Raw genomic sequence first — 27,663 nt, 5'->3', positions numbered from 1 at the left:
AAGCCAAGTATTGTAGACTGAAATGTCATTACTGAACATTCTTTTATATTGAAGCCAAACACCTCTTGTTTAACTAATATATTGCAGTGACTGTCAGTCATACACACTTTAGTAAGAATCAATGCAGCCAGCTTGGTCTCTATTTCATAGATTAGTTTAGTGAGGAAAGTAAATTTTGGAGTTGGTGGGGAGAAAGGTCTGGGAAAGAAGTAGTCAATAGAGGAAGTTTAGTTACTGTGTACAGGGCACTGCCTACGTGGTTGTGAGAAGGCTGAGTTTTGGGTAGCAGAGACAGCTGAGAGCATTTCATGTTATAAAGAAGTACTAGGAAGGAGGGAAAGAGATAAAGATGTTCCAGGAAATTTTTACTGTTCAAGAATGTGTGAGGTGCCCCTGTTATGGGTACCTAGAGTACCCATTCTTCCTCTGCAACACTGTATCATGTAAGATTTTTTTTCTGCAATTCACAGAATACAAGACTAAGAAAGACCAGTGTATGGACATGTGTATTTGTGAATGAATATTGAATGGAAGGTAATATAGCACAGTGGTTAAGTTCACAGGATTGGTGACAGACTGAACTGGGTTCAAGTCCTGGCTTCATGATTTGGGCAAGCTGCTTTAATCACATCAGCCCTCAGTTTCCCCACCTGTAAAATGGGGATAATAATAAAGCCACTGGGCTATTTTGGAGATTAAGTGAAAAATGCAATTAAAGCACTAAGCACTCTTCCATTCACAAAAGTCCTCAATAGACTGAAAAAGAGTTTAAAAGCAATCGATGGAAGAGTATTTTTCTCTTCTCAAAAGGGGTGAAAGATTCCTTTTTCACTAATTGAGTAGGTGCACAACTCCTTCAGGGATCCTTCTGTCTAGCAGGCAAGAGCGACCTGGTCAGCCTTCAGCAGCTGGGTGCCCCTTAGGCATTGCTAAACTGTTCTAAATATCAAAGGTCCCTTCGCCTGGTGAAAAGCAGCTTCTAGCAGCCCCGGTTTTCACGCTTATAATTTGCATTCATTTAAGGATTGCTCGCGCAAATCTATACCAGACGGTCCTCGAGCCAATGGCGCCATCTTGTGGTGGTATGACACTATCACAGTTTGGCTCTGGTCCCGGGTTTTGCATCCGCGCAGCTGCTCAGATTTATCCCGCGCCTTCCTGAGTCCCTGTTTTGGTGATGGCTCTGGTTTTTTTACACTTAATAGAGGAAGTGCAGTCAGGTGTCTGGGATCCATCTGCTCCGGAAGTGATGGCAACATTGCTCTCTGTTCCTCTCTTTTTGGCTTCACCTTACTCTTTTGACTCTCATTGTGGCATGCTGGTGCCAAACTAACAATACCGTTTCTGTCAGTGTGCCTTTATTTGTGCTTGGGAGACGTGATGACACATGCCAGGGACCCAGGTAAGTGCAAGTTAAGTCTGTTCTGAAGTAGGATCCGAGGGGGAGGCTTCTGTCTCTTACATGTCCTTCTTTGAACCCCAAGAACTTGAGAATTTCCAGTCTTTCTAAGTAGAACTCATGGCCACCCGAGCCTGGGGCACTTTAGATAAAGTACAGGCTTCACTCAGGGTGTGTGCTGCCTAGACGGGATAGCTTGAGGCCATTGTGCTAGTCTGAGGACACCAGGAACCAAGAGGCAAGATTATTAACCAGGTTAATTCCATAACCCAGTGGTCGGCAAACTCATTAGTCAACAGAGCCAAATATCAACAGTACAACGATTGAAATTTCTTTTGAGAGCCAGATTTTTTAAACTTAAACTTCTTCTAACGCCACTTCTTCAAAATAGGCTCGCCCAGGCCATGGTATTTTGTGGAAGAGCCACACTCAAGGGGCCAAAGAGCCGCATGTGGCTCGCGAGCCGCAGTTTGCCAACCACGGCCATAACCTTTCACAAGGTGTTGTCTAAGCAGTAGCATCACTGAAAGCCAGTTAGTAACGCAGATGCTTGAGCAGCACCTAGACCTGGTTCAGAATCTGAATTTTAGCTGCCTGCCACCACCCTGCCCCTCCCGCCCCCCAAGTGATGGGCACGCACATTAAAATTGGAAAGGCACTGACTAAGCTATAGCAGTGGTTCTTAACCTCCCTTGCACATTAGAATAACCTGGGGAGCTTTTCAAAATCCTGATCTCCAGGCCTATACCATCATCTGAAGCTGGACTTCACCATGATAATGGTTCGGGGATGCTGGACCACAGACAGACCTTTCCTCCCTGAAGACCTCGCAAAAGGAACAAAAAAGGTGTCAAAAAACAGTGAAAAAAACTCCAGCAGCAAACAAACTAGGAAAGAAGTTCAAATTCTTGCTAAAAACTTAAAAATGTGGTGGCCGAGAAAATACAGGAGATTCTGGGGTGGAACAGAAAAGTACCAACCTTCTCCCACCAGAAGGTGTTTCAAGGAAAGAAAACTGGTGACAAAATTCAGAGAACTCTCACTACTGTCCACCAGTGTAAAGACAAAGAACCCCGGAGAGGGCGTCGGCAGCTTAAAGGAGAAGTAAAGAGGGTTGTGAGTTGTTGAGACTCAGCAGAGGCAAGAAAACCAACAGAGGTGGGCTAGCTGTTTTCTGTGGTCCCCTAGAAATGGGTGAATTTCACCTGAGAGTATCCTCCTATGCAGGGTTGGGAAACTTTTTTCTTCCAAGGGCCATTTGGGTATCCTATCTAATAATAGACAAATATGCAAATTGACCGCACCTTTGCTACACCCAAGCCATGCCCACCATCCAAGCCACGCCCACCAACCAATCAGGATGAGTATGCAAATTATCCCAACAAAGATGGCGGCTAATTTGCATATCAAGACAGCGTCAAAAGAAGCCAAGAGCTGCAGAAGGGAGTAAAGCTTCGAAGAAGCAAGCAAGCCGGGGGGGGGAGCGGGGAGAAGGGAGGAGCGAAGTCAGGGCCGGGGAGAAGGGAAAAGCAGGCGGGCTGGGGGAGAAGGCAGTGCGGGTGACAAGGGAGGAGCGGAGGCGGGGCCTGGGAGAAGGGAAAAGCAGGCGGGGCGGGCGACAAGGGAGGAGCAGAGGCGGGGTAGAGTGCAGCAGGAAATCCTATTGCAGGATTTTTCCTGCAATGGGAACGCTAGTTTATAATATCATTCATCGGCCATACAAAATTATCACTTAAAAATTCACCTGCTAGCCCTAACCGGTTTGGCTCAGTGGATAGAGCGTCGGCCTGTGGACTCAAGGGTCCCAGGTTCGATTCCGGTCAAGGGCATGTACCTTGGTTGCGGGCACATCCCCAGTGGGGGCTGTGCAGGAGGCAGCTTATTGATGTTTCTCTCTCATCGATGTTTCTAACTCTCTCTTCCTCTCTTCCTTCCTCTCTGTAAAAAATTAATAAAAATATATTTAAAAAAAAAAAAAAATTCACCTGCTATATTTGGTCAAACAATGAATTAACTCATCCCTAATGTCTTGACCCAAGGCCAGATGCTCCCCACTCCTGTCTCCAGAATGAGATACATCTCTCTGAGTATCAAATCTGTTGACAGGTCACTCAAGACCTTCAGCTAGCACCGGCACAGCCCGGTGTTTCATGGCAACTAGAGAACAAAAGCTTTACCTTCAGCAGTGGTTCTTAAAGTGTGGTACCCAGATCAGCAGCATCAGCAGCCCCTGGGAATGTGTTAGAAATGCATGTTTCTTAAACTCTGGGAATAGAACCTAGGAAAAACCATCTTAACTAGCTCCTCACATGGCCCTGATGCTCAGGAAAGTTTAAGAGCTGCCAAGTCTCAGGCTGATGATTGCTATCTGAGAATGTAGGTCCGGCGTTGTTATGTCTTCTGGTTTTCTCCCCCAAGAGAAGCTGTAATCCTGGACTTTTATGTAGAACCTCCCAACTTTTAAATTTGTTAGCAACCAATTAGCATTTTGAAGAGAATAAGGAGCGAGCCCAACAAAATGCATGTTGGTTTCACGGGGAACAAGTTTGTTCGTTCTAGAACATCTGGATGAAATTGCCCATGTTAAGCATGAAAAAGAGGAGAATAAATGACAAATTTATAAAATACTACAGAGGGGGAACAAGGAAGATAGATGAGCAACACAGTCTAGAAGGAAAAAGACACTCAAAGGAAAAGAGAGCTCAAAAATGAGATGACGAAATGGAAAGAAAACGGAGCCCCCGTACATTTTAAAGTCGCTTGAAACAATATCCCTGGTTTTAAACCCCCTGAAGGGATCAACAGCACTGGAATTCAGTGAACCTGTGTTCCCACGCCAGCCAATCAGTGCCTCGCTCCTGAAAGTCAGCCAATCAGGGAGGGACTCATTCCTATGAACACGCCCCTGAGTGCCCACCAATTCACAACAGCCTCTCCGGTGACGTCACCCACTTAGGCTCCGAAGTGAACTTCGCCCGAACCCCTCGGAGGTCAAGCACCTGCTCCGCTGGGAGAGACCCCAATAAAGCAGCAAGCACCCCAGGTTTGTCTTCTATTTCAGCGATTGGATGGCGGTGTCATCCTTAGACACATCCGGGAATGAAGAGCAGTAAAAGAAAGAGAACACGTGAGTAGTGCGAACCAGAACTAAGAACAAAACAACCAGGAGGTTGTGATTATGGAATCGGATGTAAATGTAATAAGACGACAAAGTGAAATAAACTAACAAAAACAGGTTAGGTTGGGGGATGGAGGTGGAAGGAAGTTTAAGACGTTTAATTTCCTGATTTTTTAAAAAACTTGGCATCATTTGGCAATATCTAAAATTCAACCAAGATGTTAACAAAATCATTCTAATGTGTTACTGTCCCCCCTAATGTCTTCTTAAGTTATTCTTAATAGTATAATTTAAATATGTCCTAACATGACTGGATAGTATCTTCATATCCTTGTAGTTCTTATACAAGAAAGGACAAGCAAAAATCAGTAAAATTCAGATGAGCAATAGCACTTTAAAAAGAGACTTTGAGTGCCCTGGCTGGGTGGCTCAGTTGGTTGGAGCGTCCTCCTATACACCAAAAGGTCGCGGGTTCCATTCCTGGTCAGGATACATATCTAGGTTGTGGTTTGATCCCCAGTTGGGGCGTGTACTGGAGGCAACCGATCAATGTTTCTCACATTTATGTTTCTCTCTCCCTTCCTCTGTCTCTTGAAAAATCAATGAAAACATCCTCCAGTGAGGATAAACAAACAAACAAACAAACGAAGGCTTTGGGTGTAACGTATGGTGTAGAGCAAAATGAATGTTCCCAGGATGAACACAGCATACAACACTGCCATGCCTCAGAGCCACCTCTGGTTCATCCTTCAGTCATCAGCTCCCCCAGTAAAGGTAACTCTCAATCTGATTTCTAGCACTAGATTTGTTTTGCCTTTTCTGAACGTTATAAAAATGGGAGCATTACCGTCTCTTTTGTGACCGGCTTCTCTCTCTCAGGGTTACATCTGTGACAGTCCTCCATACCTTTGCATGTGGTTGGTAGTTTATTTTCATTTTCATATACCAGTTTTCTACTGTATGAATATGCCAGAGTTTTAGTCATTCTACTGATAATGGACATTTGAGCTATTTCCGGGCTTTGGCTACTATGAATGGTGTTCTGTGACACTCTGACACATGTCTTTGTGTGAACACCTGTACATGTATCCATTATGTATATTTGTAGACGTGGAGTTGCTCGGGCAGAGTACACAGATGTTCAGTTTAAGGATATTTTGCCAGAAGGGTGTAGCAGTTTATGCTCCCCCAGCAGTGCATGAAAGTTGCAGATGTTCCATATCCTTGCCAACAGTTGGTACTGTCAGTCTTTTTAATTTTAGCCACTGTGGGAGGGTGTTCAGTGATTATCTCACTGTAATCTTATGTGCACTTCCCTGACAACTAATGATGTGGAGCAGTTTTTTCATATGTTTATTAACCATTTCGATGGTCTCTTTTATGTTGTCTCTTTACATTGTCCCCCATAAAACTGGATTGTCTGTCTTTTCCTAATTGAGTTGTAGAAGTTTGTATGTATGGTGAACAAGGGCATTATTGGATGTGTTAATAACAGAAGTTGTTCCTTTTGATGAAGCAAGCCCCAGGTTGTGAAGGTGGTCTATGTTTCTCCTAGGAGCTTTATTGTTTTACATTTCATATTTAGATTTGCAATCCATCTGGAATTGATTTTTTTGTGTATGGGATGAGGTAAGGGTCAAGATTCATTTTGTCCTCCAGATAGCTTTCCAGTCGACCCAGCACCACTTACTGAAAAGGCCATCTGCATTGCAATTCCATCATAAATGAAGGTTTGTTTCTGGACCAATATTACATTGTCATGATTATGACAGCTTTAAGACATCAGTCTCGATGTCTTGCTATAGAAGTCCTTTCATTTTAAGATTATGTTGCCTTTTCTTGGTCATTTGCATTTTTTGGGTAAATTTTAGATTTAGCTTGTCAGCTTCTTCAGGGGAAGAAAAAAACCTGTTGGGCTTTTCTTTGGGAATATATTGAATCTCTAGGTCACGTTGGGGTGGAGGGACTGATATCTTTACAGTACTGAGTCTTCCAACTTAGGATGCACCCCTCCATTTGTTTAAGTCTTCTCTAATTACACTCGGTAATAATTTATAGTTTTCTGTGTAGAGGTCTTATATATCTTTTGATGGATTCATTCCCAGACATTTGATTTTTTAAATGCTATTATAAATGGTACGTTATAAATATTTTATTTAAAAATATTTTCTTACTGATATATAGAAATACAATTGGCTTTTGTACCTTGGCCTTTTATCCAGATACTTTGCTTATTAATTCTAATGGTTTACCTGTTTCTTGTTTTCTTTGTTGTTCTTACTTCCACAGTCATGCCCTCTGATTCAGGCAGGAAGATGGGCTAGGGGTGGATTAGTTTATCCAATCTGGATTTGAGCTAATTAGAAGCTGGGTTTCTGTATTTGTGAAAGTTGGCTTATTTCCATTGTCTTTAATCCTAGAGAGGAGGCTTTCAGGAATCCTAGTAAAACCCGGGATGTTTCATATGGCCTCTCCTAAACCCCAATTTTGTCTCCCCAGCTCCAAAAACGCTCCTTAGCTTCTCAGCCTCTTGGTCATATCTTGGAAAATGCCTGAGGGGAGAAGTGGAGCTCATGTCAGGCTCGCCTCTCCTGCCTCTCTCTCATTTTAAAAAAAAAAAATATTTTTTTTAATTGATTTTAGAGAGGAAAGGAGAGGGAGAGAGATCGAAACATCAATGATGAGAGAGAATCATTGATCAGCTGCCTCCTGCATGCCCCACACTGGGGATTGAGCCTGCAACCCAGGCATGTGCCCTTTACCAGAATTGAACCTGGGACCCTTCAGCAATCAAACCTGGGACCCTTCAGTCCACAGGCCGTTGCTCCACTGAGCCAAACCAGCTAGGGCCCTCTCCTGACTCTGTTCATTCTGGGAGCTACAGAAAGCTCCACGTCCTTTCTGTTATTATTTTAAAATTGTACCCATCTTAGTGCATGTGAAGCAGTATCTCATTGTGACTTTGATTTTCATTTAATTATTGGCTAATGATATTTAGCATTTTTTCCTGTGCTTATTAGCCATTTGTGTATCTTTCTTGGGGAAATGTCTATTCGATCCTTTGTGTATTTTTAAATTGCGTTGTCTTTTTATTACTGAGTTGTAAGAGTTCTTTATATATTATGGATACCAGTCTCTCATCAGATTACAATTTGCAAATATCTTCTCCCATTCTATGAGCTGTCGTTTCACTTCCTTGATGTTACTGTTTGCAGCACAGAAGTTTTCAATGTTGTTGAAGTCCAGTTTATTAATTTTTCCTTTTGTTGCTTGTGTGTTTGGTGTTGAATCTTAGAAGGCTTTGCCTAATGCCCGGTCACCAAGGCGTACTCCTGTTCTCTCCTGAGACTCATAGTTTTCGCCTTCACGTTTAGCTCTACATTTAGGTGTCTGATCCATTTTGAGTCAATTTCTGTGTCTGGTAGAAGGAAGGGGCCCACCTTCATTGTTTTGCATGTGCGTGTCCGGTTGTGCCAACACTGTCCCACATCTTTTAAATAGGCCCTGCATCACGGTCCCCGCGGTGGCCCCAGGGCCCTCCATCCTCCACGGCTTCGTGCTTGCCCTCAGGCTGCTGGTTCCTGGGACACTTCCCTCCCAGTGCCGTTGGTTCTTACCCATTTCTTTCCCAGGACCCAGAGTAGATTCATTCAAGAATTTTGGCCTTGCTATCTTCGTGACTTAGTACAGAGTGAGGAGTGCTAGCAGTGTGGTGTGGAATATATGCCATTTCATGGAAGGCTAGGGGAGGGTATTGGTCTGCAGAACAGGTTTCTGTGGCAGAAGAAAACGCGTGGTCTGGCAGTCAGAGGCAGCTCTGCCCCAACACCTGCGGCACGGCTCTTTCTATGGCAGCCCCGGCCTCCAGGCCCCTTCTCTCATGTGGATTCCGAGGGGTGCTGACTCTTGCCACGATGGTCCTTAAAACAAAATGACTTTTTCTTTCCCCAAAAGGAACAGCTTGAATGCAACCAGATGCCTGAAGATGTCCTGGCTGTCTACGGCCCATCCACCAGGAGGCCTGCTCTTTCATACTCTTTAGATCTTTCTTGTTCTTTAAAATATGTTTTTATTGATTTGCAGACACCTCGATTGGCTGCCTCCTGCATGCCCCCAACTGGGGATCCAGCCTGCAAGCTGGGCGTTTGCCCAGAATGGGACTAGAACCCAGGAACCTCTTGGTTCACGGGACGACACTTAATCCACTGAGCCACACCAGCCACACTCTAGACCTTTCCATGTAACTTTGAGCATGTCACATCTCTGTCTCTTCTGGAACGTGGGGATCTGTAGTCTCTGTCTATGTAAAGACAGAAATACCACCACCCTCCTGACATTTGGGATAGAACCCTTGATTCTGGACCCTGATCATGAAGTGTGCAGCTATCTGGATGATAGGCTGAATATGAAGAACCTGGTGAAGATGAAGAACTATGTTCCTGCAGTTTCTTTCCTGGCCCATGTTCAACAATCACTTATGGCTTCTCCTCTGGAAGATTCACAGAAGCTCCTGGTGGGTAGGGAGGCCCTCATCCACCGTCCTACTGCACCGCCCTGAGCTGGAACAGCAGAAAGCAGAGCCAGCCCGGGGATGGGGGGTGGGGGAGAGACTGTTGAGCCACCAGAGGGAAGTCTTTCTGAGCCCGGGTCTTTGATGCTCTGAAGGCTCAGCTGCAGCAGGTATGTGAGCTGAGCAGTGGGGCCTGTATCTCATGTTGCTGTGTCTCTGAAGAATGCAAAAGGAAAAATAACAAGAGGTTTAGAGAAATCATGTGTAACAAGTTGAGAAAATGTGGATGGACAGTCCCTCTCACTGAATTATTCTGTATCTATCACCTCACCTTGTCTTGCTTGATCTTCCAGTGAAGTTTCCTATTTACTCAGTTATTGATTTCATCCACAGATATTTATTGCACACCTACTATGTGCCAGGCATGTTGCTTATGATAGCAAGGAATGAAATAATTCAGTTGCCACGGAGCTTTTTTTAGTCCATTGGGGAAATCTGAAAATAAATATAAAAGATAAAGATAAACTACGAGCTGATAACTAAATGAAGAAAAAAATTTAAAGGGCACAATAAGATATGAGAGCAAAGAGCCTGATGAGCTAGGGGAAGGATGTTCTCAGGGTGGTGATTAATTTTAGGTGTCCATTTAACTGGGTTGGGGATGCCCAGGAAGCTGTAGACCATTATTTCAGTGTGTGTCTGTGAAGGTGTTTCTGGGAGAGATTTGAATGGGTGGGTAGAGTAAAGCAGAGGCCTTCCTCAGTGTAGATGGGCATCACCCGGTTCATCGCCGAGGGCCTGCCCGAACAGAAAGGCCGTGGAAGGTGCGTTCTGCTCTCTCTGCCTGACCCCAGACATCCATTTCCCCCCGACCTCTCACGGAGGTGCTCAGTGTTCCTGGGCTTTGGGAACTCAGGCTCACACCATCAGTGCCCACACTCAGTCTGCACGCGAGGACTGAATTCTCCCACCGCCTTTCCAGCTGCAGACGGACGGCAGTCATGGACTGCTTGGCCTCCATAACCGCGTGAGCCAATTTCTACAATAAATCCTCTCTCTCTCTCTCTCTCACTCACACTCTCACTCTCTCACTCTCTCTCTCACACACACACACACACGTTCTGGTTCTCAGGAGAACTCTGAGTATGCAACAGACCTGAGGGGGGAACAGTGGGAGGAAAAGGTTCGAGGAAGAGGAAGCAGCAGGTGCTAAGCCTGGGGTCTGAATGAACGTGGTGCATTTGAGAAGCTGAAGAAGCCGTGTGCCTGGGGTGAACATGCCGAGAGCAAGGAGATGAGACTGAAAGGCTTGGGATGGGCTAAGTGTTCTGACTTTCTATCCTAGGTGCGGTGGGAAACCATTCCGGGGTTTCCAGTAGGGGAACGATACGGTCAGATTTTATATTCATGCCTTGAGTGTCTCCATGAAGACAGCACACTCCTTAAGTCAGGGCCAGGGTCTTACGTTCCGTGATAGGCTTCCCAGAGCCAGCGCTGTGCTGGGCATGTCACAGGGGCCGGGCAGGGCGTAGTGTTTTGATGGCAATTTGTGTAGGAATTCATTTCTCTATAGGTTCAAGGGTTTGTTTGGTTGCATTAGATAAATATAGAATATCTGTGTTCTCTGTAACACATTATGGGAAAACTAGGGTTATTTTATGTACTAAAAGGATAAATGCCTTTCTCTTCGCACACACACACACACACACGCACACACACATAATTTTTTTTTTCAAGCGAGGCCATTTCTTACCACTGGAAATCCATAAATGATTTATTACTTTTCCTAACCCCTCTCTATTCCTCGCCGCAGACTATTTCTTTTTTCATTTCGCCTAAAAAATTGTCCAGCTAATAAATAGGTTCAAAGGCAGACAGAGGGAGCTTCCACAGGTTATGAGACCTCCATGGATACAAAACCATAAATCTCAGAGAGCCCCCTTTTGAAACGTCACTCACCTTCCTTCCTCATAGGAAACCGGGGCCCGGAGAGAAATTAACGAACGTTACAGTTCATCTGGACCTTGTTACTCAAACCAGCAAGAGGATGGTAGAGGAGGATGGACCCAGCAGAAGCGAGTCCACTTGGAGTTTTATAGTTTCCCATTAAACACACACACACACACACACACACACACACACACACACACACACACGCACACAACCTCCTGAACTTTCTAGTAAGGCAAATATATTTATCCAACGGCACCTGGAAAATATTATTCACTGATGACAACCCACAGAGTTATCTGTTCGCCGGGGGTGAGGTGGCAGAATAACAGTGCAGGAACAGGAGTCCACATCGGGGACTGCGGAAGACAAAGCCATCAGGGATGTTTTCACATCATAAAGCCCGAGGCCTCCACAGGCTGGGGAAGTTTCCTTCACCTTCTTCTTTTTTTGTTTTGTTAATCCTCACCTGAGGATATTTTTCCATTGATTTTTAGAGAGAGTGGAAGGGAGGGGGGAGAGAGAGAGAGAGAGAGAGAGAGAGAGAGAGAGAGATGTGAGAGAGAGACATCAATTGGTTGCCTCCCACATGAGCCCTGACCAGGGCTGGGGATCAAGCCTGCAACTGAGGCACATGCCCTTGACCAGAATTGAACCCAGAACCCTTCCGTCAGAGGGCCAAAGCTCTATCCACTGAGAAAAACCGGCTAGGGCGGAAGTTTGCTTCTTCATATCACTTCTGGTTACTGTTATTAGTCTTTGAAGGAAATAGGAATTCATTCATTTATTGCCTTGTTTTCTCTCTCCTTCCTCTCCTTTTTCCCTCCCCCCCTTCCTTCCTTCCTGCTTCCCATGCATTGAGTACGTTCCATTATTAATGTTTAGTGGGTGCTGAGGTGGATAGACAGAGATTAAGCTGGGTACTCACCTCCATGGAGTTTTCATTCCAGTGGGAAATTTAAAACTGTACAGTGTGTGTGCAAGACAATCTGAAAAGCACCTCCAAGACTGTACCCCGAAGCTGGGGCCCCCCTCAGGTCGGTGGGTTGGAGCTGTTGAGAGTGAGTAGGTAGGTGCGACTGAAGACTCAGAGGGAAGGAGGCTCCCCGGAGGTCCTCCCGCTTACCACCTTGCTCTGGGAAGGGGCCGGTTCATCCTCATGGTGGCTGGTTTTGGCAGCTTTCCATGCTCAGGCCATTAGTGTGTGTATCAGTAATGGCACCGAGGCCAACCTCCCTGCATCCAGCCTTTGGGGACGAGGGATTAGCCAAAGAGAAGCTCAGCCTGCCCCTGCGGAGGGGCCCGGAGGCCTTATCTCTCGTCTTCCTGTTTAGGCCCCTTTGCACACGAAGGAGTCGCCAGATGCCACCTCTCCACGGGCTGTTTCCTTCATCCCGGGACCTGGTGGGCCCGTTTTTTTCTCAGGTGTGTTTTTCATGCCCCTTCTTGGGTGAACTGGTTTGGGACTCAGTATGTTGGCCCAGGTGTGTGTCACCTTTGCCCATTACCCAGATACAAGGGATGGGAAGGGTCTTTCAGATTTTACTGGAACCCATTCTCCTGCCTCCAGGAAAAGCCGCCTGTGCTCAGAGTTGCTCATTCCCTTTCCAACAGAATTCTCCGCAGGAAAACCTGTGTTTCTCCGCTGGGAAGTGCCCCCCTCGGCCATCTAGAGCTATGCTTCGTTCAGAGGCTCTCTCCTTCATTCTGTTCCTTGGAGATCTCTCTAATTCTGGGAATCTCACGTCTCTGGGACCCAAACACTGTCCACTCCGAGAGGCACGGTGCAGGGTGGTTAAGGAAGCAGATTCCTGGGGCCACACTGCCGCACCCAAGTCTCCTTCTGCTCCTCACAGCCGGGACGCTTACTGCCCGAGGCCTCCTCGGGGCCTCAGTTTCCCCAGCGACGAGGATGATACCAGTATGTACCGCATGCACTCCTGAGAGGACTAAATAACGGAAGTGGCCAGAAAGGGCCCTGGCACAGAGTAAGGATACATAAGTTTTCTCTGTTATCACCTCACCTTGGATAATAGGAAAAACCTATTCTTAGACTAAGCTCTCATTAGCAATTTTCTCTCTTTCTTACTTGGTAAGATGTGTTTGGATAAGGAAGACTGATCCCTCTTCCTACAGCTAAAGAGATACAGAGGTCGAAAATCACTGACTTTCTGATGTCCCTTTTCCGTCTCCCCCAAGCCCAGCCCCACGTAGTGGCTGTCCTGCTTTCTGTCCCTGTCCATCCGGCTGTCTTCTTTGGAGTGTCACAGAAATAAAAGCTTGCAGAATGTAGTCTTTTGCGTCTGGCTGACTTTGCTCAGCACCGTGTTTTTCAGGTTCAGCTGTCATTGTGCACGTTACTCCATTTACTTCTGTCGCTGAGCAGCGCTCCAGGCGGGGACATGGCCACACCACAGCCGTGGGCCCACTCCCCTGCGGCTGGGCATCGGTGCTCTTTCCAGGTTGGGCTATTCTGCGTAAGGCTGCTATGAGCAGCCGCGTGGAAGGCTTTATGCAGACTCCTGCTTTCCTTTCCCAGGAGTGGGATTGCTGGGTTGTACACCCAGGGTAGGTGTTACTTTATAAGCAGCCTCTAAAACGCTTTCCAAAGTCGTGGTGCTGTTTTTCATTCTCACCAGCCAGGTATGAGAGTTCCAGTTGCTCCACAGCACCAACACGTAGTATTGTCAGGTTAAAAAAAAACACACCTTAGCTATCCTAATTGCAGTATAGTGCTATTTCATTATGGTTTTAATTTGTATTTCACTGATGATGAATCCTCTCATACTAGTAGATACTTCATCAAAGATATACAAATTGTGTATCTTCTTTGATGAAGTATCTATTAGTATTGCAATCTTTTAACCATTTTTTAAAAATTGGATTGTTGGACTTTTTATTATTGAAAGTGTTCTTTATATATTTCAGTTACAAGTTCTTTGTCAAATATATGTATTGTAATTATTTACTTTCAAGCTAATTATTAAAAAAATCTTCACCTGAGGATATGTTTTTCATTGATTTTTAGAGAGAGAAGAAGAGAGGGAGGGTAAAAGAGAGAGAGAGAGGGGGAGAGGGAGAGAAACATCAGTGTGAGAGAGAAACATTGATTGGTTCCTTCCCGTACACACCCTGACTGGGGATTGAACCTGAAACTTAGGTATGTGCCTGACTGGGAATTGAGCCTGCAATCATTTTGGTGCACGGGACAACACTCCAAACAACCGAGCCACCCGGCCAGGGCTCTTCCAAGCTAATTTTTAAAACCTTTACTCCTTCCAAGTTATATTGGGTGTTGATCAAGAGTTAATGCCCTATGTACATTGGTTGCGGGCACATCCCCGGTAGGAGGTGTGCAGGAGGCAGCTGGTCGATGTTTCTCTCTCATCGATGTTTCTAGCTCTCTGTCCCTCTCCCTTCCTCCCTGTAAAAAATCAGTAAAAAAAAAAAAAAAAAAAATAAAAATATATATATATATATATATATATATATATATATATATATAAAGAGTTAATGCCCTGACCGGTGTGGCTCAGTTGGTTGGGTGTCATCTTGTGCACCAAAAAGTTGCCAGTTAATTCATGGTCAGGGCACATGCCCAGGTTTCGGGCTTGGTAGGGGGCAAGCAGGAAGCAGAGGACATTATGCTCACCTAGATGTTTTTTTCTCTCTCTCCCTCCCTCTCTCTTAAAAAAAACAACACGGAGTTTAACTTACCCTCAAGTAGTCCCAACCCAGGGATCCCTTAAAGAAACACCGAGTAGAAACTAACAATGTTCTGTACCACTTTACCCCCATGGAAAAAACAAAGGAAAGAAGCACTAAGTAATTGCTTGCCTCCCCCGCCCCCACGGTCCTTTATTTCTTCCTTCTTGGAGCTGTTTACGTTTGGAGTTGAAAAGAGCACCCCGTGTGAGCGCAGGAACAGCATTCCATCCGCTGCTGTCAGAAAGACCTCTCTCTCCTCTCGGGCGGCACTCCCCAATCTGCAAGATGGAACAAACAGATGGTTTGTCCGTCACAGCAGGGGGTCCATCACATTTCTGAAAAGTTGTCTCTTTCTTCTGCAGCATCCTGGCTTTTATTAGTGAGCAGTCTGACCAGATGGGCCGACCCACCTCTTTGATTCTCTTCCAGCGCAGGGTGGAGTTAGTTATCCAAGGCGGGCAGATAGGTCCTGTCTATTCCACAGGTTTGGAGGGTGGACCCCGAGAGCCACCTCTGCCCCACAGGGTGGGACCTGGGAGGCATCGATCCAGCCGGGAAAATAAACCTCTAAACCAAGTGCAACTGAAGGAGAAAGAACGCGGGGGTTCATGCAGTCAGGAAACTTCTAATTTCCATCCTTCTCTAACAGATAGTAAAATAATAGAGATCCTATCCACTGTTAATCAAGCAGTTAACTAGTTGCCAGGTACCGTGCCAGCCAGTTCTCACAGATCTTCTCACTGCACCTTCATAGGAACCTCAAGAGAAAGAGACTGTTACTATCCCCATGTCAGAGAGGGGGATACTGAGGTTCCACTCTTGTCTGACAGCCACGCCTGTGCCTTGAGCTGCCCCAGAAACCTTTCCTCTCACTGACCAGGCGTTGGTCTTTGTGGTTAGCTTGCGCTTTCCTTCTCCTGTCAGGCCGCCTTTTCTTTGCTGATCCCACAAGTTCACAGAGAAGGGGACGGGGCCCTTGGCTTTTCTGAGTCCTTTGCTTGGGACGGAATTCCTGAGTTGTGTGTGTCGGGGGATGCCTCTACCTCATCTACATGATGACCTACCGACTGATCCATGCAGACTGTACTGCGAACACAGCTCACAGAGCTAACCACCCCCCCACCCCACCCCCGTCCATGGCCTGGTTTCTTTCTCAGAGACAGAAGGCTGACCGTGACGTTCTGTAGACACATTCTGAGACCTTCACGAGAGTGGGACCCTCTGTCTCAGTCTCCTCCCTTTTCCCATAACATGCATTCTAGAGTTTGAGAGGAGAGCCACCAAGCTGAGCTGAGGTGCCCACACTGGGCACTTGGTAGGCTCACGCACCATAAGGAAGGGGCTCACAGCAGCCATGCAGTGAGTGTGATGCCAGTTCGGGCCCCAGAAAAGTCCCACATGGTCCGTGTCCACACATCCTGATCTTTAAGATTGCTCACAGGGAGGTGGAGCCACAGACATCAAACTGGAAACTCCAAGGGTGTGCACTCCTTAATCCAAGACAGCCCTGATTTCGGTGCCGGATAACTCTGTCCACATCCCAGAACATTCCTTTTTTCAAAAGTAAAAGTGGGAAATACCCAAGTGCATATGGGAGCAGAGGCTCAGGGAGGCCTCACCTGTGTCCCTACACACCTTGGCAGAAGCTCAGCAGTGAGTTTCAGAGGAGGCAAGGGGGGACAGACCGGAGAAGGAAGTGCATGTGTGTGCATGCGATTCATGCGAGCGTGCCAGGTGGGTGGGAGGTGGGGTATGCTGTGCACACCCATGAGCAGTGGGCGGGAGGGTGTGTGTGTGTGTGTGTGTGTGTGTGTGTGTGTGTGTGTGTGTGGCCACTGCAGAAGGCAAGGCAGTCCTATCTGAGCTCTGTGCCCTGGCCTGCCCCCCGGCATGACCGGAGGGGTTTTGAATGTGAGGAAGCCCACTTCAGCAGCACTGCTCAATAGCCTGGACTCGTGGACTCTGCGAGGAGGCTCTTGATGAGCACAGCTTGAGGCTTTGGATCAGTGCCCCCACCGAAAGCTGTTAACAGGGTCCTTCACCAACCTCAGTGGGGGAGAGGAGTTCGGTGTTGGGTTAGGTTAGCTTTTGTGGTTCTAGGCATTGGGGGAGAATAAAAGCACAATTATTTCCTCTAAATGAATAGGTCGGTACCTGGATTAGTACCTGCTTAGTTTTGTTTTGTTTTTTTTTTGTTTTTTTTTTTTTTTTCAGAAGAGGAGGAGGGAGAGGCATGGAGTTTGATTCTGGGAAGGAACTGGGCACCCAGACCCAGAACAGGCAAAGCCGTGAGGTCAGCAACATGTAGCCTGGGCCCTGAGACTAACCCCCTCCATGTCCCTCATCGTTCAGGCGTTAGCTTCTCCCTTGTTTCCAAACTGCTTTCAGGACGAACTCTGTATATCAGCCATTTGCCCACAGTGTAAAGTTCGGTAGCTAATCTCTTTCCTTTTTGTTAATCCTCACCCAAGGATGTTTTTCCATTGGTTTTTAGAGAAAGTGGAAGGGAGGGGAAGAGACAGAGAGACAAAAACATCGATGTGAGAGAGACACATCAATGGCTTGCCTCCCGCACATGGATCCAGCCTGCACCCAAGGTACGTGCCCTTGACTGGAATAGAACCTGGAACCCTTCAGTCCGAGGGCCGATGCTCTATCCACTGAGCCAAACTGGCTAGGTCCGTGGCCGGCAAACTGCGGCTCACGAGCCACATGCGGCTCTTTGGCCCCTTGAGTGTGGCTCTTCCACAAAATACCACAGCCTGGGCAAGTCTATTTTGAAGAAGTGGCGTTGGAAGAAGTTTAAGTTTAAACAATTTGGCTCTCAAAAGAAATTTCAGTCATTGTACTGTTGATATTTGGCTCTGTTGACTAATGAGTTTGCTGACCACTGGCTAGGGCATTAGGCTCTTTCTAAGGTAGAGAGTGGTGTTGTGGTTGAGGTACTAGAGCCAGCCCGCCTGAGCCCAAATCCCACGGTAAATTAATGCATTGACTTAGCCATCTCTACTTGCTCCTCTGTTCAGAGTGCTTCCAACTTTCCCCCGTGTTACACGATGCCACCACGAGTATATTTGTGCATAGAGAGCTTCGTTCCTGGGGGTTAATTTATTCCTGGAAGTGGGATCGTTGGGTCAAAAGGCATCCCGCTTGCCTGTGTGTGGGTTGAGAAGTAGTTACTCGATATCCCTATGCTCAAGATTCCTCGTGGAAAGTGGGGTTGAAAGTAATAGTTCTTTCCTCACAGGTTTGTTGTGAGAATGAAATGAATGACTATATGTAAAACACTTGGAATAATTGTGGCACGTAGCAAACATTATACTTAACTTGTTACTATTCTTATCCCTGCCGAGGGTGTACATTTTAAACCTTATCTCTAGTGAAAGGAAGGGTTATGCCTTATTGAAAAACATCTTGGGTTTTAGGGAGCATGGGACAGTGGTTTCTTTAGAGCAGGGCTGGGGTCCCAGGGCCATATAAGGCTGGAGAAATGTACACTGTGGGCAAATGGTTGATACACAGAGTTCGTCCTTGGTCTGGCCCTGCCAAGGCATTCGGAGTGAGTTAATTAAATGTTTGACCAAATAGAGCAGGCTACTTTTTAAGTTGATAATTTTGTATGGCCCTCAAATGATGTTATAAATAGCCAAATGGCTTTTGGCAGGAAAAAGGTTTCCCACCCGAGCTTTAGAGGGAGGCCCTTAGCTGATGCCCACTGTGAGTGTCTACTGTGAGTGCCGAGCCAGCTCTGTGTGCCCGGGAGGTGAGTGCCATTCTCAGAGCCAGTGGCCAATGGTGCAGCTTGATGAACTCTCTTGGGTCAGGTGAACCCGAGCAGCCCAGTGTCTGCAGGCATGTCAGCGCCCTGGACGCTAACTTTCTCCCCTCGCACGCCCAGTGTTCCTCACTCCCTGGACAGCAGTGGGGCCTCCAGGGGACTGCAGGTGCAGTGACAGGCAGCAGTAAGGGCTAAGGAGCCCCACGGGGGAGCGAAGCCGTTTCATCCCCTGCTTCCGCCTGCTATCTCGGCTGCCCCAGGACCCAGGCCTCATGTAACACTGATAGGGCTCTTTAAGGCAATTGGTTGCTCAGGCTCGGGGGGAGGGGGCTCTAGGACACTTAAGTTCAAGGCCTTCAAACAGCAGATTATGGATGCTGGGCTACTGAGAACCTTTGGCATAGCTGTCTCTGTGGTTTTCCCAAGGCTCAGACCCTGGTGCCTTAAATAGTGGGTCTCAAGGACAATGGTCATCAAGGCATTTTATGTAAAAAACTAGAGGCCCGGTGCACGAAATTCATGCACGGGGGGTGTGTGGGGGGTGGGGTCCCCTCAGCCCAGACTGCACCTTCTCCAATCCAGGACCCCTCAGGGGATATCCCACTGTTGGTTTAGGCCCGATCCTGGGGATTGGGCCTAAACCGACAGTCGGACATCCCTCTCACAATCCTGGACCACTGGCTCCTAATCACTCGCCTGCCTGCCTAGTCGCCCCTAACTGCCCCCTGCCGGCCTGGTCGCTCCCAACTGCTCCCCCCGCCGGCCTAGTCTCCCCTCACTGCCCCCCCCAGCCTAATTGCCCCCAATTCCCCCTCCCCCCCGCCGGCCCGGTTGCCCCCCATGTCAGCCTGGTTGCCCCTCACGGCCCCCCCGCTGGCCTGGTCGCCCCATGCAGCCTGCTGTTCAGTCGTTCGGTCGTCCCTCACTAACCCTCCTGCTGGCCTGGTCACAGGCAGCCATCTTGTGAGGCCTTGAGGGTTAATTTGCATATTAACCTCTTTATTATATAGGATTATTTCATTTTATTGGTATTGTTTTCCATCTTTATTGAGATATAATTGACATGTACTGTTATGTAAGTTTAAGGTATACAATGTGCTGATTTAATACACTTATGTATTATAAAATGATCACCCTCATAGGGTTAGCTAGCACCTCCAACATGTTTTATAATTACCATTTCTTTACTGTGGTGAGCACATTGAAGATCTATTTTCTTAACAAGATTCAGGTATAAAATACAGTTTTATTAACTATGATCACTATGCTCTACGCTAGCTCACCAGAACCTATTCACCTTATAACCAGAGGCTTGTTCCCTTTGACCAACATCTTCCCCATTTCCCCACTCCCCATCCCCTGTTACCACTATTCCAGTCTCTGTTTCTATGAGTTTGGCTTTTTTAGATTCTGCATGTAAGTGATATCATACACTATTAGTCTTTCTCTGTCTGACTTATCTCACTTAGCATGATGCCCTCAAGGTTCATCCATGTTGTTGCAAGCGGCAGGCTTTCCTTCTTTCTCATAGCTGAATAATGCTCCATTATATAGGTATTATATATATATATATATATATATATGCCTAATATGCAAATTGTCCCCTTGGGAGTTCAACCAGGAGACTGGGAGTTTGATCGCTCACTATGATGTGCACTGACCACTAGGGGGCGGCGTGGAACAAAGGAAGGCGGCAGCCGGCAGCTGGGGAAGGGAGGCCCTGGTTGGCAGCTGGAAGGCCCCTATTGGCTCTGATTGCTGGCCAGGCCTAGGGACCCTACCTGTGCACGAATTTCATGCACTGGGCCTCTAGTATATAAATATACATAGATAGTCACATCTTCTTGATCCATTCATCTGTTGATGGGCATGTAGGCCGTTTCCAAGTCTTGGCTCTTGTGAACAGTACTGCTGTGTAATGTGGAGGGCAGATCTCTTCCAGATCCTGTTCTCATTTCCTTTGGATAAATACTCAGAATTGAGATTGCTGCGTCATATGTTCTACTTTTAATTTTTTTTAGGAACCTCCATGCTGTTTTCCATAGTACCAATTTACATTTACATTCTCACTAATAGTGCACAAAGTTCCCCTTTTCCACATCCTTGCCAATACTTACGACCTCTTGTCTTTCTGATGATAGCCACTCCAACAGTATCCTGGGTATTTTATTCCCTAATGATTTGGGAGTGATATATATGTCAGTGTTCTACTGAAGGCTGACATTTCTTGATACAACTGGAAATCATCTAAATGTATAGTCTCTCTCACTTATCTGTTATTGATTACCCTTAGAATTTGACAGTGGAAATGGAATGATTAGCACATGGAGGGTGATTAATAAATATGTTTTGAATAAATGAATGGATGAATGTACCATTGTTTATTTAACTATTCGCTATTATTGGGCTTTTAGGTTGATTCTATTTTGTAAAAATTATACATGGTTATCTTGAATATATTTGTGCAGATAGCTTTATCTTTGTATTATTTTCTCTTTTAGAAATGGGATTTCTAGGTCAAAGGGTATGAACAATTTTATGGCATGTGACATGTATTTCTAAACTTCTTTGCCCAAGGATTGTACTAATTTCGAATGCTCACAGCAGTGTTTGGGTGCCAGTTTCACAATAACCTTACCAACTTTGAGTGTTAACATAAAACTCTTTTGCTAGTTTATTAGGTGACTCAGGGTATCTTGATATTTTAATTTTGCATTCTTTGATCTCTGGTGAGGCTAGTTTTCTGTGTTTGATTACTAGTTGCATTTATTATTTTGTGAATTCTGTTCATTCCTGTTTTCTATTATCAATTAAATAACACTGAGAACATTATCTATAATAATAAAAGTGTAATATGCAAATTGACTGAACCATGGAACAGCAGAAAGACCACCCGGACAACCTTCTGGACAACCACGCTATGACACGCACTGGCATCACACCAGCCAAGGCGGGTGCGATGCGATTGGTTGGGGGGCCCCGCCATCGCCCCATGATCGCCCTGCAGAGGGAGGCCCAGGTCACCAGCCAGCGACACTGTGGTGGGTGTGCAGGGCTAGCCAGCAATCACCCCACAGAGGGAGGCCCAGGCCAGCCAAGTGATCACACCCCACGCCTGTCACCCACAGAGGGAGGCGACTGGTGGCGGGGGGTGGGGACAGTGCTGCACAGATGGCAAGCAGTGGTGGCAGTGGGGGCAGGACCAGCTGCCGGGAGCCAGCAGCTGGCAGCAGGGGGAAGGAAAGCCCTGATAGGCCCTGATTGCAGGCCAGGCCTAGGGACCCTACCCGAGGGGTCCCAGATTGCGAGAGAGCGCAGGCCGGGCTGAAGGACACCCTCCCATGCATGAATTTCATGCACCAGGCCTCTAGTTATTGAGAAAATAATAATGTTATCTTATTAAGGTATTAGCCCTTTACCCTATTTATTGAAAATGTTTTCCCTATTCTGTTATTTTTCCCTTCCCTCTTTTTCCTGTCCTTTTCTTTGTTCCTTCCTTCCTTTTCTTTATATTGTTTGAATATTCATTTAGTCAAATCTGTTGATCTTTTCCTTTGACTTCTTTGTGTATAAACCATAAGAATGTGAATACTGGTAGCAGAAAAAAGACAGGTACCTAATACACGAGGTGGGAAAATTTCTCCAGCTTTGCGTTGCTGGCTAGTTTACACCTCATTCCATCTGTAATTTAGGATTTTTTTTGAGTCAGATGATTCACTCACAGTTTGAAGGGTATGATAGAGTTTCGACATCTTGGCATTGCACCTTTGTTCTATGCGATTAGGAACAAAGAGGAAGAAAGCTCCCTTTTCTCTCCACCCACCTCCCTTTGTAGAGACTATGAAGATGGCAGGAGAGGAGAAAGGCGGCTGACCTGAGTGTTGGAGGAAAGAAGGGGATTATCATAGTGAAATGTGTTTGAAGGAACCAACTACCTACCTTCTGAGTGAAAACTGTACTAAAGAGGGAGGATGGAGTCAGTGTTTCTTGACTTAGCAGAGCTGGCTCTGAGGGCCAACTCAGGGGGGTCTGTGTACAGAGGAAACGTTCATATTGGCCCCGGTGTGCAGCTGCATTACATGAAAGGGAAGAAGACTAGCCATTAAATACGGTGGAAATGTTAGGCCAACCCTGTCCTGGGTATGTCCGAAAACCAGAACATGGAGGCTTTAAAAGGTTACTTTGAAAGGGCCTGACTCCCAGGGTTTCTCATCTGGATTTTCAATATCTACTGTTTCCCGTGGGGCTGTGTGCAGGGCAGGGATGGTGCCAGTGGTCACAGAACCAAACAGAGCATGTGTGCCACTCCCCGGCCGCTGGGAACGACTGTCCAGGCAATTCTCGTGGGAGCGAGGGGATGTAAACACCCGGTTTCCCTTGGGCTATTTACACATAAGCTCCCATTGCCCTGTGGTTTACGTGACATATTTGAGCAAGAACCAACAACGTGGTCTGTTAGCTTAATTGACCTAAAAAAAGCCATTAAGATTTAACCATTCGGAATTTCTGTGGTGGTCATACAGTGAACACAGCGGGCTTAGAGCAATCAGGAATCGTACGGAGAGGTGACTAGAAGAAGTCACATAATTTTGAGCTGTTTTACGTGTAGTGCAAAGCTCCAAAAGGGAAAATTATGAACTCTTAGTGACACAGAAGATGATTCTGTGCTGCACTGAAGATTCATTCGTGTCTGGTACGAAGAGTGGCCCCTACCAGCCCCTGTCGTCACCAATAAATGTTAGTGCTGTGCAGGCATATGAATGACTGACCACTGAAAAACAAGCCAACAGGCGAACTTGCAGATGGAAGGACGGCTGGCCTTCGGGCGGTTCTCCTTCTGGTTAGTGACCTCAGGAAGTAACCTGTCTTTTATTCCTGTTTAATGTTAAGTGCCTTTCATCCAACCTGACTGTCATCCCTTGGAGCTGGCCCACAGGGGACACACTCAGATGGGGTCGACTTGACTGACTGGTGGAGGGAACAGCCGGGGAAGAATGGGGGCTCTGCCTGCTAGTCCTTGTTTGAGGGCAGCTAAGGTTGCTGTAGGTCCTGGGGAGCCCTTCTGGGACAGTGCTTTCATTTGGGCAGCCCCTTGGTGTCTTTGGGCATTGTCTTCCTGTAGAGGCGATAGCTCTGACCTCTTAGAATTGACGATGTAACAGCTGGTATGTAATGGATTCTCGGGACCATTCTGAGACCTTCAGAGTGGTGGTTCTCTTCAGTATGGGCCCTGGACCCACCATATCATCATTGCCTGGGAATGTGTTAGAAATGCAAACTCAGGCCCCTCCTGGGAACCTGTGAGAAATGTACATTCCCGGGACCCAGCCAAGACCTCCTGAATCAGAAACTCAGGAGTGAGGCCCGGCTGTCTCTGCTTTCGCGAGCCTTCTGGGTGAGCCTGGTGCACACTGGAGCCGAGGTATCACTGTTTTAGAGTGTGCTAGGTAAGATATGTAATCCACACAGCATCTCTATGGAGTAGAACCTATTTTTAAAAGTTTCAATGTGGTAGATGAGGAAAGAGACAAAGGAATACACCCACGGTTTCACAGCATCAGAACTGGGATTTGAACCAGGTATGCTGGCCCAGGGCCAGGATCTTCACCACTGCACTGAGACGTGTGGACAGTAACACATCATTAGGGGAGAGGAGGAGGACACACTTTACAGATAATGAGGAGCAGGGGTGAGTTTTATTCAGATATAGTTCCCCAGCTGGTAACTGTGTGCTGGAGCCTGTTCCTACCAGCTTGAGAGAACCAATTGTGAACATCTGCTCTTCCCAAATCTGTGTGCAGTGATGTCAGGTTGGCGGCTTGAAATTGGCCATGGTGGGAATATTTACACCAAGGAAACTATCAGCACTGCAAATAGGGCTCCCTGCCTCCCCCCACTTCAGCCACTTGTTACACATTTACTGGCACACTATTGCCTAAATATATTCTTAGTCATTATATACTAGTGGCCTGGTGCATGGATTCAGGCACATTGAAAGGAAATTAATTCGAAGAAATATTTTAATATCGCTATTTGCCCTTTCTCTATAATAGAAGTGTCAACTAAATTCACAATTGACAATGACAGATGGAAACACACGCATGCAGTTGGCACCAGCGAGAGCTTTATATGTATCACGCATGAGTGAGTCAATGTAGCCTTTTATGGATATAGAATAAACTTGCTTAATTAGACCTGCTTTCTGATTTAGCTAAACTTTTTCCAGCCCAGTGAAGCACCCCAACTTCTCTTTCGGGTAATTGTCAGCAACACATCAATAAATATCAACACGAAGCAGATTATTATTGTAGATCTTGCAGGGAGAACAAAGGGTAAAATATTCAACTGTAGCAGTGTTTGACTATATTCTGCGCAAAGAAAACCTGAAGTCATTTTCAAGGTCCACCATTTCTTAACTTCTTTTCAGTTGGGTCAAGTTTCTAAACTTTCTAAATCTCTGTTTTCCGGCTAATGAAAAGAAAATAGGATTCTACCGAGTCTCCTACCTAGCTACTCCAGGACTTCTGTGAGGGTCAAATGAGATGAAGCATCGGAAAACGCTTCACAGACATTTGGTTGAAGTATAAAATGTTTGCACCTGGATATAAAGCAAGTCGTGTCCCTGGGCTGAAGAAACTGCAAGGAGGCTAGTCATCACTAGGGAGAGGAAGCCGGGCGTTGCTACTTGATGTCATTACCTGGTGCCCACAGCGACTGTTTCCGGACTGGGCTGGGCTGTGGGCCACATTTTGCACCATGGGGTCTCAGCAGCGTTGGCTACGATTTGGTGGGCTGTTGCTCTGGGGTGGTGGTGGGGCCTCTGTCCCACTTGGGGGGAAGCTGAGTGTTGCTTTGTGGGTGCCAGGTCTGCAGTGCCGTTTCTCTGTAAATGGCCAATGTGCATCATGGCAGCTCCTGCATTGAGCATCTGCCCCCTGGTGGTCAGTGTGCGTCATAGTGACCGGTCAGACGGACACTTAACATGTTAGCCTTTTATATATATATGGATTCTTAGTAATATTACTTACCAATTATACAGGCTACTTTAAAGCAAGCACCAATCATGGATTCATTAATATTCTAGCCACACCTATATTTTCTCATGTGTGCACAATTGATTTGACAACAGCAGAACTCTGGCACCTTAGAGTGAGAAAGGGAACTTGGAGTTTATCTTTCAATTCTCTTGAGTTCAAAAGAAAAAAGGCCAGGAATAAAGACTTGCGTTGGAGGAGCTCCAGGATTTTTGACATCCTTCCTGGGCACTTTTGATACCCATTGGGGTGAGGTGGGGGTGCATACAGCTGGCCCAGGCCTGAGAGGCAGCAGCTGGTGGAAAATGTGGTGAGAAGGAGGGCAGCGTGGAGTTCCCTCTCTGTGGCGGGGCCAGGGTGTGGGAGAGATGGGGTCGGGGGTTCCCTGCTTCTGGAACAGGGTAATGAATTGAAATGTCAACACAGAAGCTTCTCTGAACTTCTGTCTCCCAGGGATTCGTGTTGGAACAACTGAGGATTTGAGATTTCAGGGTTCCCAGGCCAGGGGGCCAGGGCCTTCTGTAGTTTCCTGCCAGCCTCTCATTCCATCTCTGTCTTGAACGAATGGTTACACTCCTCATGGGCCGGTGGGGTGTCCCTCTCCCCAGACGGTATCGGGAATGAATTAGCATGTTTCCCTCCGGTAAGTGATCCTCTCTTTGAGTAAACATCCCCTGGTTTCTGTGATGTGTAACTAATGGAGTGCTAAACTCTCAGGGCTGGTTTGAGACTCCGAGCGCACACGTGTTGCCAATCCATCATGCTCCTAATACTAATTAACATAGCAGGGACACAGCAAAGCCACAGATCCTGCGCACACTACCCGGCTCGGGTTACGCTCTCACAACAATCTTGCTGTTGACCCAGCGAGAGTGCATGTTGGGAAAAGGAGCTCTGGCCACTGCTCCCTGGCTAGCCCTGCCTCCCTCCCTTCATCCCCCCTCCTCCAAATGTCATTATGCATCAGTACAACTGAGGTGTCCTCTGTCCGTCTGGCCATTCGGCTTCAGGGATGATGCCTGAGTGTAGAGAGTGGCAGGGCAGGGCTCCCAGGCCTGACCGGGAATCAGGCTACCTACCGTTCACGCCATGATTTCAGGCCCTGCCTGGATCACAGATCATAAGCGAGCCTCTCAGGAAGACTCTGTCTGACAGAACTGGGTCACTTCGCTGGTGCAAAGAGCGTTATCCCTCCCATCAGCCAAATAGAAAGGCATCTTTCTCTCTTGATTGGGTGTTGGTTACATGGGCATACACATTTATCAGAAATCATTGACTTGTACGCTTAATACCTGTGTGTTTTGCTGGATATACATTCTCCCTCAATGAAAAAGTTTTAAAAATTGCCCTGTGCAGCTACCTACCAGAATGAATCGGGAGTTTCTGAGTGTCTTACCGTCAAAACAAGATACAGAAAGAGAGGCTGAGGTTAATATGGTCATAGGCACTCACAGCCCTGCATGTCCAGTCTTGTGGTCATTATTCTCTAATGACATTATTCTCGTTAATTTAAGTGATTATGGGTATAAATGTATAAAACAAATTATTTTAAAAAAATGAAAGGAAGGGCATGCTCCAAGTCCATTCCTGGTGGAGCCTCATGTTCTAGCAGTGGTTGGTATATAAAATACTAAAAATTCCTGCTTTAGCGGCCTCCCATAAGGGGCTATCCAAGGGAAACATGATAAAGTGTTTGTAGTCTAGTGTTGAAATGCTCAGCAAACAAATCCTGCAAAATCTAGCATCCCACTAAGCCCCCTTTCCTCAGTGTCCATGATTTAAGGACCACCAGGCTGGGCTGGGCTGGGGGAAGTGAAGCCCAGAAGCATCGGGTCCCCACTCCCGTGTCATGCGGGGGCTCAGAGTGTAACCGTTTCTCAGTGGGGCTTCTAGAATGTTCCCTTTTGCAGAAAGAGTTATTAAGCTAGAATATGCTTGTAAATCACTTGAGTAAAAAGATCTCTCCCAGCTCAGTTTAATGTATCTATTATTCTATAGCATAATGAGGGGATGTTTGCACGAGTACACATCTCACGTGAGATGTTCTTCATTATCTTCCCAGACTCAACAAATCTCTTCATGTTGAGCAATGCCCAGCGTGCAGTGCAGAAAAAGTTATGTATAGTAGTAAGAGGTTGCAATATTTTAAAACCACATATACTTAAC

Source organism: Eptesicus fuscus, chromosome 15 (genome assembly GCF_027574615.1).
Source record: "Eptesicus fuscus isolate TK198812 chromosome 15, DD_ASM_mEF_20220401, whole genome shotgun sequence".
Taxonomy (NCBI): domain Eukaryota; kingdom Metazoa; phylum Chordata; class Mammalia; order Chiroptera; family Vespertilionidae; genus Eptesicus; species Eptesicus fuscus.
Note: the sequence above shows the minus strand (reverse complement) of the source record.